Here is an 18,613-nt window from a genome sequence, read left to right as displayed (position 1 = left end):
ATCTTTGCTCTTTCGATCTCCATCTTCAGGCATCGCATGATCATCATTGTCACCGGCGTGACACCATGATCTCCATCATCGTGTCTCCGTGAAGTCGTCACGCCAACTACTACTATCACTACCACTATAGCTAACCGCTAGCAATGAAGTAAGTAGTAAGCACATGGCGTTGCATCTCATACAATAAATTAAGACAACTCCTATGGCTCCTGCCGGTTGTCATACTCATCGACATGCAAGTCGTGAAACCTATTACAATAACATGATCATCTCATACATCATACATGCAACATCACAACTTTGGCCATATCACATCACATGTCAAACCCTACAAAAACAAGTTAGACGTCCTCTAATTGTTGATGCAAGTTTTACGTGGCTGATTTGGGTTTCTAGCAAGAACGCTTTCTTACCTACGTGAACAACCACAACGATGATATGCCAAAGCTATTTACCCTTCATAAGGACCCTTTTCATCAAATCCAATCCGACTAGAGTAGGAGAGACAGACACCCGCTAGCCACCTTTATGCACGGTGTGCATGTGTGTTGGTGGAACCAGTCTCACGTAAGAGTACGTGTAATGTCGGTCCGGGCCGCTTCATCCCACAATACCGCCGGAAAAGAATAAGACTAGTAGCGGCAAGAAATTGACAAATCATCGTCCACAACCTTTTGTGTTCTACTCGTGCATAGAATCTACGCATAGGAAACCTGGCTCGGATGCCACTGTAGGGTAACGTAGCATAAATTCAAAATTTTCCTACGCATATTCAGATCTTCCTATGGAGAGACCAGCAACGAGAGAGGGGTGAGTGCATCTTCATACCTTTGAAGACCGCTAAGCGTAAGCGTTGCAAGAACGCGGTTGATGGAGTCGTACTCGCGGCGATTCAGATCGCGTGTGATTCCGATCTAGTGCCGAACCACGACACCTCCGCGTTCAACACACGTGCAGCCCGGTGACGTCTCCCGCGCCTTGATCCAGCAAGGAGGAGGGAGAGGTTGGGGAAGATCTCCGGCAGCATGACGGCATGGTGGCGATGGAGATACGAGGTCTCCCGGCAGGGCTTCGCCAAGCACCGGCAGAGAGGAGGAGAAAGAAGAGCAGGGCTGCGCCGAGGGAGAGGAATATTGGTGTCTCCAACAGCCCAAAGTGCCCACTATAAATAGGGGGAGGGAGGGGCTGCGCCCGCTTGAGGGTTTCCCTCTCCTGGGAGGGGCGACAGCCGTAGATGGGAGGAGGTGCGGCGGCTAGGAGGGGAGGAGGGGTGGCGCACCCTTCTGGTGGGCCTTAGGCCCACCTGCGCTAGGGTCCCCCCTCCCCCCTCTTCTTGCGCCATGGGCTGAGTGTGGGGGGCACACCAGCCCATCTAGGAGTCAGTTCCCTCCCGCACTTGGCCCATCTAGCCTCCCGGGGTGGTGGCCCCCTTTCGGTGGACCCCCGGGGCCACTTCCGGTGGTCCCGGTGGTCCCGGTACGTTACCGGCGACGCCCGAAACACTTCCCGTGTCCAAAACCATTCGTCCTATATATCAATCTTTACCTCCGGACCATTCCGGAGCTCCTCGTGACGTCCGGGATCTCATCCGGGACTCCGAACAACTTTCGATAACCTCGTATAACAATTCCCTATAACCCTAGCGTCATCGAACCTTAAGTGTGTAGACCCTACGGGTTCGGGAGACAGGCAGACATGACCGAGACACCTCTCCGGCCAATAACCATCAGCAGGGTCTGGATACCCATGGTGGCTCCCACTTGCTCCATGATGATGTCATCGGATGAACCACGATGTCAAGGATTCAATCAATGCCGTATACAATTCCCTTTGTTTGTCGGTATAGAACTTGACCGAGATTCGATCGTCGGTATACCTATACCTTGTTCAATCTCGTTACCGGTAAGTCTCTTTACTCGTTCCGTAGCACGTCATTGTGTGACTAACTCCTTAGTCACATTGAGCTCATGATGATGTTCTACTGAGTGGGCCCAGAGTTACCTCTCCGTCACGCGGAGTGACAAATCCCGATCTCGATTTGTACCAACCTAACAGACACTTTCAGAGGTGCCCGTAGTGCACCTTTATAGTCACCAAGTTACGTTTTGACGTTTGATACACCCAAAGCACTCCTATGGTATCCGGGAGTTGCACAATCTCATGGTCGAAGGAAAAGACACTTGACATTAGAAAAGCTTTAGCATACGAACAATACGATCTTGTGCTATGCTTAGGATTGGGTCTTGTCCATCACATCATTCTACCAATGATGTGATCCCATTATCAATGACATCTAATGCCCATGATCATGAAACCATGATCCTCTATTGATCAACGAGCTAGCCAACTAGAGGCTTGCTAGAGACACATTGTGATCTATTTATTCACACATGTATTACTGTTTCCTGTCAATACAATTATAGCATGAACAATAGACGATTATCATGAACAAGGAAATATGATAATAACCATTTTATTTTTGCCTCTAGGGCATATTTCCAACAAAAATAACTCTATCACTATATACAATATGGCCGTGGAGGCTCTATGTATGAGTTTTTGCGTAAAAGGTGTTTTTTTTCCTTACTCAAATGGATTAGATTAAATACCACAGATTTAATGTCACTAATGAGACGGTTCTGCCAACAAAATCTCATAGCCCAAGTCATTATTAACACACATTAATTTATAGTGCAGTGTTGAGAGTTTCGAGATCGATCCTATTTAGAGGCTCAAGTTGTCCCTAACCAAGGACACGTGTAATCGATTAGTTTAACACTCCAGAGAGGTTTGCACACTTTACCCACAATATTAGATCCCTCCATTTATGTCCTTGCACTGCCTGGTGTTTGAGAACCACATGACCGAAACATGGTATTTCATAGAGTTTCCCTGACCATTGACAATGCCCATACAATACTACCATTCGTCTACATCTAGTAGCACTGTCCAGCTAGAGTCACAACTAAGACCGACCAAGCCAGAGCCCATATTGACTTGTGGTTGCACAGGTAACCTTCCAGTCATGAAGTATCCTTCCATCTATTTTAGCCTCGTGGAGCTTTCCATGTGATGACTCACACTTCTCCAGCAACACCTAGGACACCTACTAGGTACTCTAGGGTGCCTTTCAACCATTCCACCCAGTGGTACTTCAAAATATTGTCTTAGCCTTCAAGTCTTGAAGTTATCGTCATCGATTATAATTCATCACTCTCACAACTTCCACGAACACCATTCCAATCCCTCTCTACTAAGCATAGCAATTGAAAATAATAACGTTCCCGGGGCTCAGTAACAAGGACATGGGTTTCTACCTCATGATACTACTCAAGAACCAAGTTTCCAAATACTAATTTGCATGCATGGTGGAAAAGGTTTAATCTAATGTAATAAAACATGGGTAATCAATGATATGATAAAAGCAAACTTGCCTCGTACTTGTTGGTGAAGTTCATCGCTCTCACAATTCTAAATGTTCTATTCATCACACTCCGAGAAATCTATTGCAATCAAACACTTGTATTCATATAAGCAATCACTCTAACAATCAATTAAATCAACAAAAAAAACATAAATAAATGCAAAAGCAAGTCCAAATAAAACATCAAAAGAAACTTTATCAAAATCTAAAGAAAACTCAACTTTCTTAGCAATTAGAACAGATTAACTTCTCGAATCAAAATAAATATTAACAGAAAATAAAATGTAAATTTTAACTAAACATAAAGTGTTTTACATAAAGTTTTATTAGCAAAAATAATCAATTAAAAAGCTATTATAAAACTCTAGTTATGATTAAAACAATACTAACTTAGGATTTAACCAAAAAGATTTTCAACTACTAATACAAATTGTTTGTGATCTAAATTAAATTCAACAGAAAATAAAATTATTTCTGAACTAACTTAAATTCAACAAAAAATAAAACTCAAATAACTAAAGTCTATAGAAAGTATTATTACTAAAAACTATTTTTTGCAAAATAAACAAAATCAACTATGAAGCTCTATTTAAGATCAAAGCAACTTCGACACACTTGATTCAAAAAAATATATTTTAGAAAAGCTACCAGTGTCATAACTAAAAACCTAGTGGATTTATATTTTAAGTGTAAAAAAGAAAGATTTTTTTAAATTAAAAGAAATCATTTTCTTTGAACAGAAATATGCATAATAGGTACTGTTTTGAATTTGTTTTAAACAGATCTAAATAAGTTTTAAAATGAACTTTTATTAAGCCACTTGATAAAAAATTCAACTAGAAAATAGTAGCAAAAATAATTAATTAAAAACCTATTTTTAAATAAAAGTTATGAGCAATCTAGTGTTTGAAACAAATGTGTTTAAATTCAGAAACAAAAACATTAAAAAAAAATCTAATTTAAAACTTTTTACCTATTCAGAAACTACATAATTTTGTGAAACTAATGCAATTTGAATCACTAATTTTTTTTAAACTCTAAAAGTTATTAAAGAAAAAACATAAACAAATCTGAAAACTAAATAAAAACAAAAAACTAAACGCTACCGGCAGGCCAGCGGCTATGTGGCGGTGTGTGATTGGGCGTGCTAGAGAGCCAACGAGTGCTATGGGTGGATGATCGATGCATAAAGCAAATGATACACACTTATAAAATTTCTAATCTCGCGCGTACGTTGCAGATCCGATGGTGGGGTTGGACTCGAGTGATTTATAACAACGAGGTGGGGATCTCCGATGAGGCTCAATGTCGGCGGCAGCTCTAGGTGATGGGGGGGGGGTCCTAGAGCTCGAGGAAGCACTCCTAGAGCTCGGGGAAGAGGTCCCGATGATGAAGACGATGTCGGTGAGTCGAGTGGTGGTGTCGGAGGGCATTAGGAAGGGCTATAGCTAGTGTGCGTTGGTGCGGCAATGGCGAGGCAATGTTCTGTGGCTCGAGTGTGCGATTTCGATGAGATGAGGACATGTGAGAGAGTGGATTAGGGCGGAATGGTTGTGGTATAGGGGCAAAGGCGCGGAGGAAGGCGAGAGGCCAGAAGGAAATAAATCACAAGGGGTGGGTTGCCGCAGTAGCGTCGACGAGGGAAGGAATGAGAGAGGTGGGCGATGATAATCCCCAAGTGCAAGGAATCATCATATCACTTTCCAAAGATGAAAGTGGTAAGTATGGAGTGTCGAACCCACAAAGAGCTAAAGGTAATATCAATATTCTCTTAAGTCCTATCTGCCACTGATACGACTCTATGTACACTGAGCGTTTGCTTTTATATATAAACAAGAAATAAAACTGAGATGTGGGTACGGAGAGGATAGGTTTGCATGATACCGGAGAACTAAAACATAAAAATAGCTGCTGCCTAAATAAAGTTCGATTATACACAATATATTACAAATAGCTAGTTGGAACAATGATGGTATGGTGTGCGGAATTGTCCTAGGTAATTGATAACAAGATCGGTAATCATTATTGCAATTTTATATGAGGAGAGGCACGAGCTAACATACTTTCCGTACTTGGATCACATGAACTTATGATTGGACCTCTAGCAAGCATCCGCAACTACTAGGAATCATTAAGGTAAACCCAACCATAACATTAAATATCAAGTCCCCTTTACTCCCGTACGCTTCAATATCTGTACTCGTGTCTGTGTTTCCGTCACTCACGCAACCCACTATAAGCGAATCATGAATGCATTGCAACACCCTAAAACGGGAATACCCCATGTGTGCACTGCATAGGAGCACCATAGGACAACACCAAAATAAAACATACAAATCAAACCAATCAATATCATAAATCAACCGAAAGGACAAAAGAAATCTACTCAAACATCATAGGATGGCAACACATCATTGCATAATAATATGTGGCATAAAGAACCATGTTCAAGTAGGGGATTACAATGGGGTGCGGGAGAGTGAAGTGCTGAAAAGAGATGAGGGAGGTGATGAAGATCAAGATGTTGATGAAGACGATGACCATGGCGATGGTTCCCTCGGCGGCACTCTGGCGCCACCGAGAGAGAGGGGGAGAGAGTCTCCCCCTTTGGATTCCTCCATCATGGCCTCTCCACCTAGATGGGGAGAGGTTCTCCCCTATGGTCCTTGGCCTCCATGGTGCCCAAAGGGGCTCTCCCTCCTAGATTGAATATCTGTGTGTGTGTGTGTGTGTGTGTGTGTGTGTGTGTGTGTGTGTGTTTTCTTCTCTGCTTCGCGTCTGTTTTCGTGGTTTCGCCGCCGCCACGAGGCGGAACTTAAGCAGAACCAATCTAGAGCTCTGGCAGGACGATCCTGCCGGGGAAACTTCCCTCCCGGAGGGGGAAATGGTCGCCATCGTCATCACCAACACTCCTCTCATTGGAGGGGACTCGTCACCATCAACATCTTCATCAACACCATCTCATCTCCAAACCCTAGTTCATCTCTTGTAACCAATCTCCGTCTTGCAACTCCGATTGGTACTTGTAAGGTTGCTAGTAGTGTTGATTACTCTTTGTAGTTGATGCTAGTTGGATTACTTGGTGGAAGAGTTTATGTTCAGATCCTTGATGCTACTCATTACCTCTCTGGTCATGAATATTATTATGCTTTGTTAGTAGTTACTTTTGTTCATGAGAACATGGGATAAGTCATGCTAATAGTAGTCATGTGATATTCGTTCGGTATTTTGATATCTTGTATGTTGTTTTTCCTCTAGTGGTGTTATGTGAACGTCGACTACATAACACTTCACCATTATTTGGGCCTAGAGGAAGGCATTGGGAAGTAATAAGTAGATGATGGGTTGCTAGAGTGATAGAAGCTTAAACCCTAGTTTATGCGTTGCTTCGTAAGGGGCTGATTTGGATCCACTAGTTTAATGCTATGGTTAGACTTTGTCTTAATTCTTGTTTCGTAGTTGCGGATGCTTGCAAGAGGGATTAATCATAAGTGGGATGCTTGTCCAAGTAAGGGAAGTACCCAAGCACTAGTCCACCCACATATCAAACTATCAAAGTAACGAACGCGAATCATATGAACATGATGAAACTAGCATGACAGTAATTCCTGTGTGTCCTCAGGAGCGTTTTTCCTCCTATAAGACTTTGTCCAGGCTTGTCCCTTGCTACAAAAGGGATTGGGACACTTTACTGCACCGTTGCTACTTTTGTTACTTGTTGCTTGCTACGAATCATCTCACTACACAATCACTTGTTACGGACAATTTCAGTGCGTGCAAATTTTACCTTGCTGAAAACCACTTGTCAGATCCTTCTGCTCCTCGTTGGGTTCGACACTCTTACTTATCGAAAGGACTATGATTGGTCCCCTATACTTGTGGGTCATCAAGACTCTTTTCTGGCGCCGTTGCCGGGGAGTGAAGCGCCTTTGGTAAGTGGAACTTGGTAAGGAAACATTCATATAGTGTGCTGAAATTTATTGTCACTTGTCACTATGGAAACTAATCCTTTGAGGGGCTTGTTCGGGGGTATCTTCACCTCGAATGGAAGCACAAATAGTTGCTCCTCAACCTTCTGCACGCACTGAAAATATTTGCTTTGAATTTCCTTCGGGTATGCTTGAGAAACTGTTGGCTAATCCTTTTACAGGAGATGGAACATCACATCCAGACTTGCATCTAATCTATGTAGATGAAGTTTGTGGTTTATTTAAGCTTGCAGGCTTGCCCGAGGATGAGGTTAAGAAGAAGGTCTTTCCTTTATCTTTGAAGGATAATGCGTTGACATGGTATAGGCTATGTGATGATACTCGATCATGGGACTACAATCGGTTGAAATTGGAATTTCATCAAAAGTTTTATCCTATGCATTTAGTACATCGTGATCAGAATTATATTTATAATTTTTGGTCTCGTGACAAAGAAAGCATCGCTCAAGCTTGGGGGAGGCTGAAATCAATTCTATATTCATGCCCCAATCATGAGCTCTCGAGAGAAATTATCATTCAGAACTTCTATGCTCGGCTTTCTCATGATGATCGCACCATGCTTGACACTTCTTCTATCGGTTCTTTTATGAAGAGAGATATTGACTTCAAATGGAATTTATTGGAGAGAATTAAACGCAACACTGAAGATTGGGAGCTTGAATAAGGTATGAATTTCACGTTTGATTGCGTTAAATCCTTTGTTGAGACAAATACCTTTAGTGACTTTAGCGCTAAGTATGGACTTGACTCTAAGATAGTAGCTTCATTGTGTGAATCTTTTGCTTCTCATATTGATCTCCCCAAAGAGAAGTGGTTTAAATATCATCCTCCTTTAGAAGTCAATGTAGTTAAACCCACTCCAGTTGAAGAGAAAGTCATTGCCTATAATGATCCTGTTGTTCCCAGTGCTTACATTGAGAAACCACCTTTCCCTGTTAGGATAAAGGATCATTCTAAAGCTTCAACTGTGATATGTAGAGGCTACATTAGAACACATACACCCCCTGAGAAAATTAGATTTGAACCTAGCGTTGCTATTATCAAAGATCTTCCGTCCGAAGATGTTGAGGGACATAATATTCACTTCTGTGAAGATGCTGCTAGAATTGCTAAACCTCACACTAGAGACAAACATAGGCCTGTTGTTGGCATGCCTGTTGTTTCTGTTAAGATAGGAGATCATTGTTATCATGGCTTATGTGACGTGGGTGCTAGTGTTAGTGCGATACCTCAATCCTTATATGAGGAAATCAAAGATGAGATGGCACCTGTTGAGATAGAGCCTATTGATGTCACTATTCAGCTTGCCAATAGAGATACTATCTGCCCTGTGGGAATTGTTAGGGATGTTGAAGTCTTGTGTGGTAAAATGAAGTATCCTGCTGATTTCCTCGTTCTTGCTACCGCACAAGATAGCTTTTGTCCCATCATATTTGGCAGACCCTTCCTCAGTACCGTCAATGCTCATATTGATTGTGAGAAGCAAACTGTCATTGTTGGCTTTGAAGGTGTGTCACATGAATTCAATTTCTCTAAGTTTGGTAGACAACCCCATGAAAAGGAGTTACCTAGTAGGGATGAAACTATTGCCGTGGATCCTACTGATCCTTTAGAGCAATACTTGCTTGAGCATGAAAATGATATGCATATGGATGAAAGGGATGAGATAGATAGAGTTGTCTTAGAGCATCTCCAACAGGCGCGCTTCACGCCGCGCCTAAAAAACGAGTTTGCCGCGCGCTGGTCGCCTGGTTTCGCGCGTCGCGCAGCACTGGCTCCAACAGCCGCGCTATAATGCAGCGCGCGCGCGCCGCTCCAGCAGTGCCCAAAATTGCAGCGCGCGCACAATTTTTTTTAATAAATAGATTGCATTAATAAAAAAGATACAAAGTTATTTTACATAGATAGCAACTAGATAGGTAGTTCGAAAACATAGATAGATAGTTCGGTGGTAGATAGTTCGATAAAAAAAAACTAATCCTAGTCGCTCCAGTCATCTGCACCACCATCATCGTCGGTGTCGTCGGAGGTTGACAGCCAGATGTCAAACCAACGTTCATCTTCTTCAGTGAAGAAGGACCTCCCGCCTGCATTGACAAGGTCGGCCTGCGCACACGCCAAAGCCTTCCGACGACGTCTGTCCAACCGCTCCTCGCGGCGCCGACGCGTGTCCTCCTCGCGGCGCCGTTCCCAGTATTCCTGCTCGTAGGCGACTTTTTCCGGGTGGCGCCGGCGCCACTCCGCCATGACCCGCTCGTCCTCCTAGGCGACGAGGAGGCGGCGCTGCAGCGCTGTGTGCTCCGCACGGTCTTGTGCGGAGTTTAGACGAGGCGGCGGGGCCAGGTCTAACGCCTGCTGGAGCGTGCGGACGTCCGGGAAATTCATCTGCAGTCGCGGCCAGCCTAGGCGCCACGTCGCGGCGTCGAACGCGCGGGCGGCCTCGTGCGCCATGTCGTAGGTGCCGAGGCTCAGCCGGAGATCGCCGGAGTGTATCTCGGCATAGAACCCGTCGTTGGGGCGCTGGCGAACGCCGCAGTAGCCCGACGCAGAACGGCGGCGCGGCGGCATGGTGGCTCGTCAGCGGCGGTGGCGGCGGCGGCGCGAGAGGCAGAGAGAACGCGGCGTAGACGGGAGAGGCAGAGGGAGAGAGAACGCGACGCGAGAGGCACGGCAGCGCGCGGGACGCGGCGCCGCAAAAATGGCGCGCGGGCTGCCTCCTTTTCGCGCGCGCGCTAGCGGTTCCCGCGCGCGCGGTTTTCCCGCCGCCGCTGGAACGCGCATTTCAGTCCCGCGCGCGGTAAACTGCCGTTTTTTAGCGCGCGCGCGCCTTTTTGCGCGGCTGTTGGAGATGCTCTTAGAACAATATCCTATACTTAAGAATAACTTGCCTGTTGAACTGCTTGGGGATCCACCCCCACCAAAGGGTGATCCTGTGTTCGAGCTTAAACAGTTGCCTCATTCTCTTAAGTATGCCTATCTTGATGAAAAGGAGATATATCCTCTCATTATTAGTGCTAGCCTCTCAGAGCATGAAGAAAAGAAGTTACTAAAAACTCCGAGGAAGCACCGTGCTGCTATTGGATATACTCTTGATGATCTTAAGGGCATCAGGCCCACTCTATGCCAGCACAAGATTAAAACTGATCCTAACTTCAAACCAGTTGTTGATCATCAAAGGAGATTAAATCCTAAGATGAAAGAAGTAGTGAGAAAAGAAATACTAAAGCTCCTCGAAGCACGTATCATTTATCCTGTTGCTCACAGCGATTGGGTGAGTCCGGTGCATTGCGTTCCTAAGAAGGGAGGCATTACCGTTGTCCCTAATGATAAGGATGAATTGATACCACACAGGATTATTACTGGCTATAGGATGGTGATCGATTTTAGGAAATTGAATAAAGCCACTAGGAAAGATCATTACCCTTTGCCTTTTATCGACCAAATGCTAGAAAGGCTGTGTAAACACACACACTTCTGCTTTCTAAACGGTTATTCTGGTTTCTCCCAAATACCAGTTGCACAATCTGATCAGGAGAAAACCACTTTCACCTGCCCTTTCGGTACCTTTTCTTATAGACGTATGCCTTTTGGCCTATGTAATGCACCTGCCACCTTTCAAAGATGTATGATGGCTATATTCTCTGACTTTTGTGAAAAGATTGTTGAGGTTTTCATGGATGACTTCTCCGTTTACGGGTCTTCTTTTGACGATTGCCTCAACAACCTTGATCGAGTCTTGCAGAGATGTAAAGATACCAATCTTGTCTTGAATTGGGAGAAGTGCCACTTTATGGTTAATGAAGGCATCGTCTTAGGACATAAAATTTATGAAAGAGGTATTGAAGTCGATAAGGCTATGGTTGATGCAATCGAAAAAATGCCATACCCCACAGATATCAAAGGGATAAGAAGTTCCCTTGGTCATGCTGGTTTCTATAGAAGGTTCATTAAAGACTTCTCTAAGATTTCTAGCCCTCTTACCAATCTCTTGCAAAAGGATATTCCTTTTGTCTTTGACGATGATTGTGAGGAAGCCTTCGAAATACTTAAGAGGGCTTTGATAACTGCACCTATTGTTCAACCACCTGATTGGAACTTACCTTTTGAGATCATGTGTGATGCTAGCGATTATGCTGTTGGTGCTGTTCTAGGGCAAAGAGTCGATAAGAAGCTGAATGTTATTCACTACGCTAGTAAAACTCTAGACACTGCCCAGAGAAACTATGCCACTACGGAGAAAGGAATTTTTAGCAGTCGTGTTTGCATGTGAAAAGTTTAGGTCTTACATAGTTGATTCCAAAGTCACTATTCACACTCATCATGCTACTATTAAGTTGAAAGTGCGTTATATCGACTAGAGGGGGGGGGGTGAATAGGAGATTTTTAGAATTTCATCACTCAGGAAATTCCTTTTGAGTAAATTCCTCACTGATGACTAACTTACAGCGGAAACAGTAAAGGATCAGACGTGCAAACGTTCACAACCGCAGTATTTCAGAGTGAAGAATGTGAAAACAGATTGCACAGTAAGCAGGCACGCAGAATATAGATGAGGATTAACTAATGTGAAGAATTTGGGGTTGAGGAAATTCAGAGAAAGTCTTCAGCAAATTCTTCAAACAGTCACAGTGAAAGTCATCAACACATAATACAGGGAAAGTAAAGAGTTGAGGAACTAGAACCCGTTTCTCAGTGAAGACAGTCGTTGATGACCCAGTTCCAACTGCTGTGACAGTCGTACATTTGGTTTCGAGCGGCTTGGTATTGAAACCAAAGGACACCCAGTCCCGAGACACACAGTCCCTACCGTATTCTCCTTGAGCTAAGGACACACAGTCCTCGCCCAACACTCGTGGTAAGTCTTCAGGGCAGACTTCCAAACCCTCACAAACTTGGTCACTCGATGATCCACAATTAACTACTGGAACGCTCTAGACCATGACACCTAACCGTCTGGAGGATGCACAGTCCTCAAAGGTAAAAGGCTTCAGTTCCACACAGGAACAACTTCTTCAGTGATGCTCAATCACTAGGTTTGGTTTGTGGTTTCAGTGGATGGTGTATTTCCTCACTGATGAATTACTCTCAAAGACTCTGAGGAATTTGGGTTGCTCTTATGACAAGTGTCAGTTTCTAACGGAGCAGCCAACCAGCTAGTGGTTGTGGGGGTGGCTATTTATAGCCTGGGAGCATCCCGACATGATTTGACACTAATGCCCTTAAATAATATGACCGTTGGAGTGGATAAGACCAGTGACTTGGCGTGGTTATCGAAACGGTCGGAACCCTCAACTGTGAGAGTCCTCATGTCACTCATATTCCTTACTTGAGGCTTTTGGTAGGATTAGGCTTGGGTAGAGCATCATGAGGAAATTCATTCCATAGTGTAACTTCGACCCCCTTTAACAGTACGGTGTTCCTATTACTCAAATGCGAAGAAAGTAAAAAAGAAAGTGTAAATCTTCATGCTTCAAATTCTTCAGAATGATTTTCTTCAGGAACCACCGGTCTTCTCAATATCAGTATCTTCATGAGGAATATCAATTTCATTGTAGATTCCTCGTGATTCATTTCTTCAGCGTCAGACCAATTTCTTCAACTGAAGACATACATTTTTAGGGGTCGATATTCTTCAAATATCTCAAACTCCTCAATGACTTATAGATCCTGTGTACACTCACAAACACATTAGATACTTAACCTATAAGTCTTCAAACCACCAAAATCACTAAGGGGCACTAAATGCACTTACAATCTCCCCCTTTTTGGTGGTTGATGACAATTAGGTTAAGTCTTCAACAGGGATCAAAAATATGAAGTGTAAATACTCATTTGAGGAATTTGAAAACAAGATTCAGAGAGACTCCCCGTGAAGATGTGCATATCTTGAGGATTTTGCTTTTCACAGCAAATGCACATTGATGATTTATATCATGGAGATCTCCCCCTGAGTCTTGTAAATCATGCATACATATAACATATCATATGAAGAAAATGAAGATGCATGATGGCAAATGGTATCTGACGAATTCCAGCATGTGTGCATTAAAACTTGAGGAATAAGCATGCGAAGAAAAACGTTCAAAAGCGTCAGAGTACCATCGGGCCTAAGTTACAACTCATTACATAAAAACTTCAGAAGAGCCAAGAGTTTGTAACTTAAATATAGTTTATAAGCCCCAAAAATATCCCGCTTGAAGACTAACTCTCGAGTTTCTCCCCCTTTGTCATCAAGTGACAAAAAGGGACAAACTAAGGACTAACGCCCGTGAAGACTTCATTTCTTGGTGTACTTCCTCAGCTTGAGGAGTTTCCTCCTCATGAGGAGATTCATCTGCTGGCTCCTCGATCAAGGGCTGAGGAGTTGGTGCTGGGGGTGCGGTTCTCTTGTTGTAGTCATCAACAACAGTAGTGGCCAGCTTGATGAAATTTCTCTTGAGGCTTTTGCGATCTGACAGCTTGGCGTACTTGTCAGTCAATTTTTGCAGCTCTGCCTGTGTTGTCACCAGTGCATCAGGAGTCAGTTTGAGGAGATTCTGCGTGAGGAATTTCTCCTTTTTGATCTTTGCAACTTTGGCCTGCCTGGCCTGTTGTTCTTTCCACTTGGCTTCATTGATAAAAGTGGTCGCCATGTGACTGATGCCAGGCGGAAGCTTCAAGTAATCAATAGGAGTGTTTGGGTCCTCATACCAGATATTGATGTAGTCAAGGAGGACTTTGGGGTCCATGGCCAGAGGAATAGCACTACCGGATGCTTGAGCTACTCTTTCTTGCTTGTTTCTGATGATGGCTTGCAGGGTTTCATCATCATATTCAGCACTTCCCTCTGATGCAGACGGGACTGTGATGATTTTGCTGGGGTTGGGCAGAGGTGCATGTTCAGTAGTTGCCAAAGTCTTCGCAGGAGGTGTTGAAGACTTTGTCTGTGAGCTGGTTGCAGCTGGGAGTGAGGAGCTGGAGCTGGCGGTCGTAGGCTTTACGACTTGCTTCTGTACTGGTCTCTCTTGAGGCTTTGGAGGTGGAGCTGATGATTTTGGTGCTGAGGAGATTGGTGCTGAGGGTTTTGGCGCTGATGGTTTTGGTGTTGAAGGTTTTGGTAATGAGGGTTTTGGTGCTGAGGCTTTTGTGACAGAAGCCTGAGCAGACTTCTCTTGAGGCTTTGGAGCCCTTGGCTTTGATGGCACAGACTGCATTTGAGGAATTTCTGAGCCTGAGGTTTCTGCAGCTGAGGAATTAGCAGCACCTGAGGCAGCAGCTGAGGATTCATTAAATTTCCTCACTGCAGCTTCTGCCTACTTCTTGAGCTTGGCCAGATGCTTTTCTTTCTCATCTGGATAGTCATCAATGGTCATGAGACTTGAGGGATGTGCTACTTGATGATCCTCAATTGGGGCCCTTCTGCCAGGAGGCTTCAAAGCGAATTTCTTCGCATATTTGGGAGTCACAAACCTGTACTCCTTCCATTCCTTCGCCCATCGGCGTTCAATCTTCTGCAGCCGTATCTTTCTCTTGGCCATTGTCTCATTTTCATCAGCGTGCAATAGTCCAAGTAAATGTCCTCAGGGATATCAGCAGCTGTGTTTTGCTCAAGTTTCTTTCCTCCCTTCTGTTTTCTGTCTTCCTCCATTTTCTTCAGTTGAGGATTTTGCTGATGATTTTGAACTCTTGAGGATTCTGATGAGCCTTGAAGAGTTTCTTCCATAAATGCTGCAAATGAGTTAATGTGATGAGAACCGAGAGATTCATCAGCTGACATGTGTGTACCTGTGAACAGAGTATAGTTGCAAGGAATTTGGAGAGGTCATATGCGTTCTCAGATTTGAAGAAAATGAAGAAGTTTGACAGTTTGAGGAATATAACCAGTGGTTGAGGAATTTGCCTAAGCATACTGTTCTTGGGTTCCAGAGTTGTACAGATCCGAAAATTCGCACAATTGAGGAATCTCGTGAAAATCTTAGATGCTTAGCATAGTTCATCAATGATTGTGGTGATAGGTAGTGTTTGAGGAATCATGTGCGCATCGTATCTTGAGGAAAAACAGATTTCACATAGACGATGTAAAATTTTAGATCTAATCTGCTGTAAAAATGGGATATATTTACCCTGGAAGGTGCGCACGAAGAACACAAAAAGTTGTGTGTGGAGAGGCTCTTCGTTCGAGTGTCCAATGCACCCTAACTCGGCGACAGAGGACGTCTACGGCGGCGGCGGACGAAGATGGTCCGACTCCGGCGTGGTTCTGGCGACGGAGAAGTCGAGGCAGTGAAGCTCTTCCTCACCGGCGACGAGACTACCAATGGTGGCGCTAGGGTTCGGTGGAGTGTGCTGTGGCAGGAGAGCGATGAGGTGAAGAAGAGGATGCCGAGGGGGATAAGGACATATTTATAGCCAAAAGTTACTATTGGCGCGAGAATGTCGGACCAAATAGCCCCTGCCTCTACGTCTCCGCACGACACGTGTAGCTCCCATAGGATGCGGTGGAGATAGTGGAGATCGTGGTTATCCGATCGTGGGAAGTGGGGGTTCAGTTACTGTGTCTTTAAAGAAACAATTTTTGAAGATTTGAGGATTTTCGTTACAAAGTCATCAGCTGACAAGGATGCAGTGAGGATTTTGAACCAAGTTTCAAGTAGAACGCATATGAAGAATTGAATAGACTGGATAAGTATAGCATAGAGGGAAAGTAGGGTCCGATCACATTCACTTAGCAGAAACATCAACTTGAAGAAATAGCAATAAGTGAATTCTGTTGAGGACTAGAAATCACAGTCTATCTAGTCAAATGAAAGTCATCAAGTGTTTTTTGAAGATTTTGTAATAAATCATCACAATGAAGAACATCTATTTTGAAGAAAAACGCATTGTGAGGAAATTGATCATTTGAAGAAAATCAACTTGAGGAATTTCACATTAGGCCGTGGAGTTACACACCATATAAGAATGTTGATTACAGACGCCGCGTACAATTGTCGTAGGGCTCTGAGAATCAATTTCTTCGTTAATTTCTTCACATTCAGAGTGACATTCTTCATCAGTTGAAGAAAATCGATTCATCATGTGTTGCACATCTAAGTCATCAACTTTGCATAAGTGTTAGGATGTGTGCATGTTTTTACAAAACATTTGAAGATTCTAAGATATTTAGCTCACACCGCAACTTGCAAAACCTTTTCTCATCCAAGGGCTTAGTGAAGATATCTGCCAGTTGATCATCAGTCTTCACATGGTCGATGAGGATATTGCCATTGAGGACATGGTCCCGAAGAAAATGATGACGAATCTGGATGTTCTTGGTCTTCGAGTGCTGTACTGGGTTGTATGCAATCTTGATAGCACTCTCATTGTCACAGTAGAGAGGTACATTCTTCATGTTGATGCCATAGTCCCTGAGGGTTTGCTTCATCCATAGCAATTGAGCACAACAAGAACCAGCAGCAATGTACTCAGCTTCAGCAGTGGAGAGTGATACGCAGTTCTGCTTCTTTGAGGACCAACAAACTAGTGATCTTCCGAGGAAATGGCATGTGCCAGAAGTTGACTTGCGATCCACACGGTCACCAGCATAGTCTGAATCAAAATACCCTACCAGATGAAGATTGGAGCCCTTGGGATACCATAATCCTAGTGTTGGTGTGTGAGCTAAGTATCGAAGAATATGTTTCACAGCCTTATGGTGTGCTTCCTTCGGTTTTGCTTGAAAACGTGCACACATGCAAACACTAAGCATTATATCTGGCCTAGATGCACATAGATACAATAAGGAGCCAATCATAGAACGGTATACCTGCTGATCGAAATCTTTACCATTTTCATCAGTGCCGAGGTGGCCGTTGGTAGGCATCGGAGTCTTGGCACCTTTGCATTCGTGCATGTCGAATTTTCTCAGAACATCCTTGAGGTATTTCTCCTGTGATATGAAGATTCCATTGCTTTGTTGACGAATTTGAAGACCTAAGAAGAATTTCAGCTCCCCCATCATGGACATCTGATATTCTTCACTCATCATATAGGCAAATTCATCACTGTATCTTTTGTCAATACAGCCAAATATGATATCATCGACATATATTTGACATACAAACATCTCATTATCATAGGATTTTGTGAAAAGAGTTGGATCGAGTGAACCAGGTTTGAAGCATTTCTTCATGAGGAATTCCTTCAATGTATCATACCATGCCCGAGGGGCTTGCTTCAGGCCATACAAAGCCTTTTTGAGTCTGAAGCCTTTGTCTGGATTCTTTGGATCCTCAAAACCTGGAGGCTGAGCAACATATACTTCTTGCTCAAGCTTACCATTGAGGAATGCACTTTTCACATCCATTTGATATAAGGTGATGTTATGATGATTAGCATAAGCAAGTAATATTCGAATAGCTTCAAGTCTAGCAACAGGTGCAAAAGTTTCATCGAAATCTATTCCTTCAACCTGGGTGTAGACTTGGGCTACAAGTCGTGCCTTGTTCCTCACCACTTGACCGTCCTCATCTTGCTTGTTTCGGAAAATCCACTTGGTGCCGATGATGTTGTGCTTGCGAGGATCTGGTCGTTTGACGATCTCCCATACGTCATTCAGCTTGAATTGAAGAAGTTCGTCTTGCATAGCTTGGATCCACTCCGGTTCCAGAAAATCCTCAACAACTTTTGAGGGTTCTGTGATGGATACAAAGGAAAAGTGCCCACAAAAGTTAACTAAGTGTGAAGCTTTTGAGCGAGTGAGAGGACCTGGCGCGTTGATGTCGTTGAGGATTTTGTCAAGTTCTACTTCGTTTGCAATCCTCGGATGAGCTGGTTAAGGATTTTGTCTGGGCTGAGGAAGTGGTGCTGGTGCAATTTCCTCAGGAGTATCTTCTTGGTTTTTATCAGCGATGGGGATCGTTTCTTCACCAATTTCCTCAGTGGGAACAATGTCTTTAGTAGGCTTAAGCTTTATTGCTTCCTCAGGAGACAACTTATCTGGATCAGAAGGCAATTGCTCTCTTTGCGAGCCATTAGTTTCGTCGAACCGCACATCTACAGTCTCAACAACTTTGTTGTGATAGTTGTTGAAGACTCTGTAAGTGTGCGAGTCCTTTCCATAACCGAGCGTAAAACCTTCATGTGCCTTAGGTGCAAATTTTGAGCTATGGTGAGGATCTCTAATCCAGCATTTTGCACCGAAGACTTTGAAATAACTTACATTGGGTTTCTTGTCAGTGAG

The sequence above is a fragment of the Hordeum vulgare genome, chromosome 3H (genome assembly GCF_904849725.1).
Source record: "Hordeum vulgare subsp. vulgare chromosome 3H, MorexV3_pseudomolecules_assembly, whole genome shotgun sequence".
NCBI lineage: Eukaryota > Viridiplantae > Streptophyta > Magnoliopsida > Poales > Poaceae > Hordeum > Hordeum vulgare.
This window is presented reverse-complemented; position numbering follows the sequence as displayed.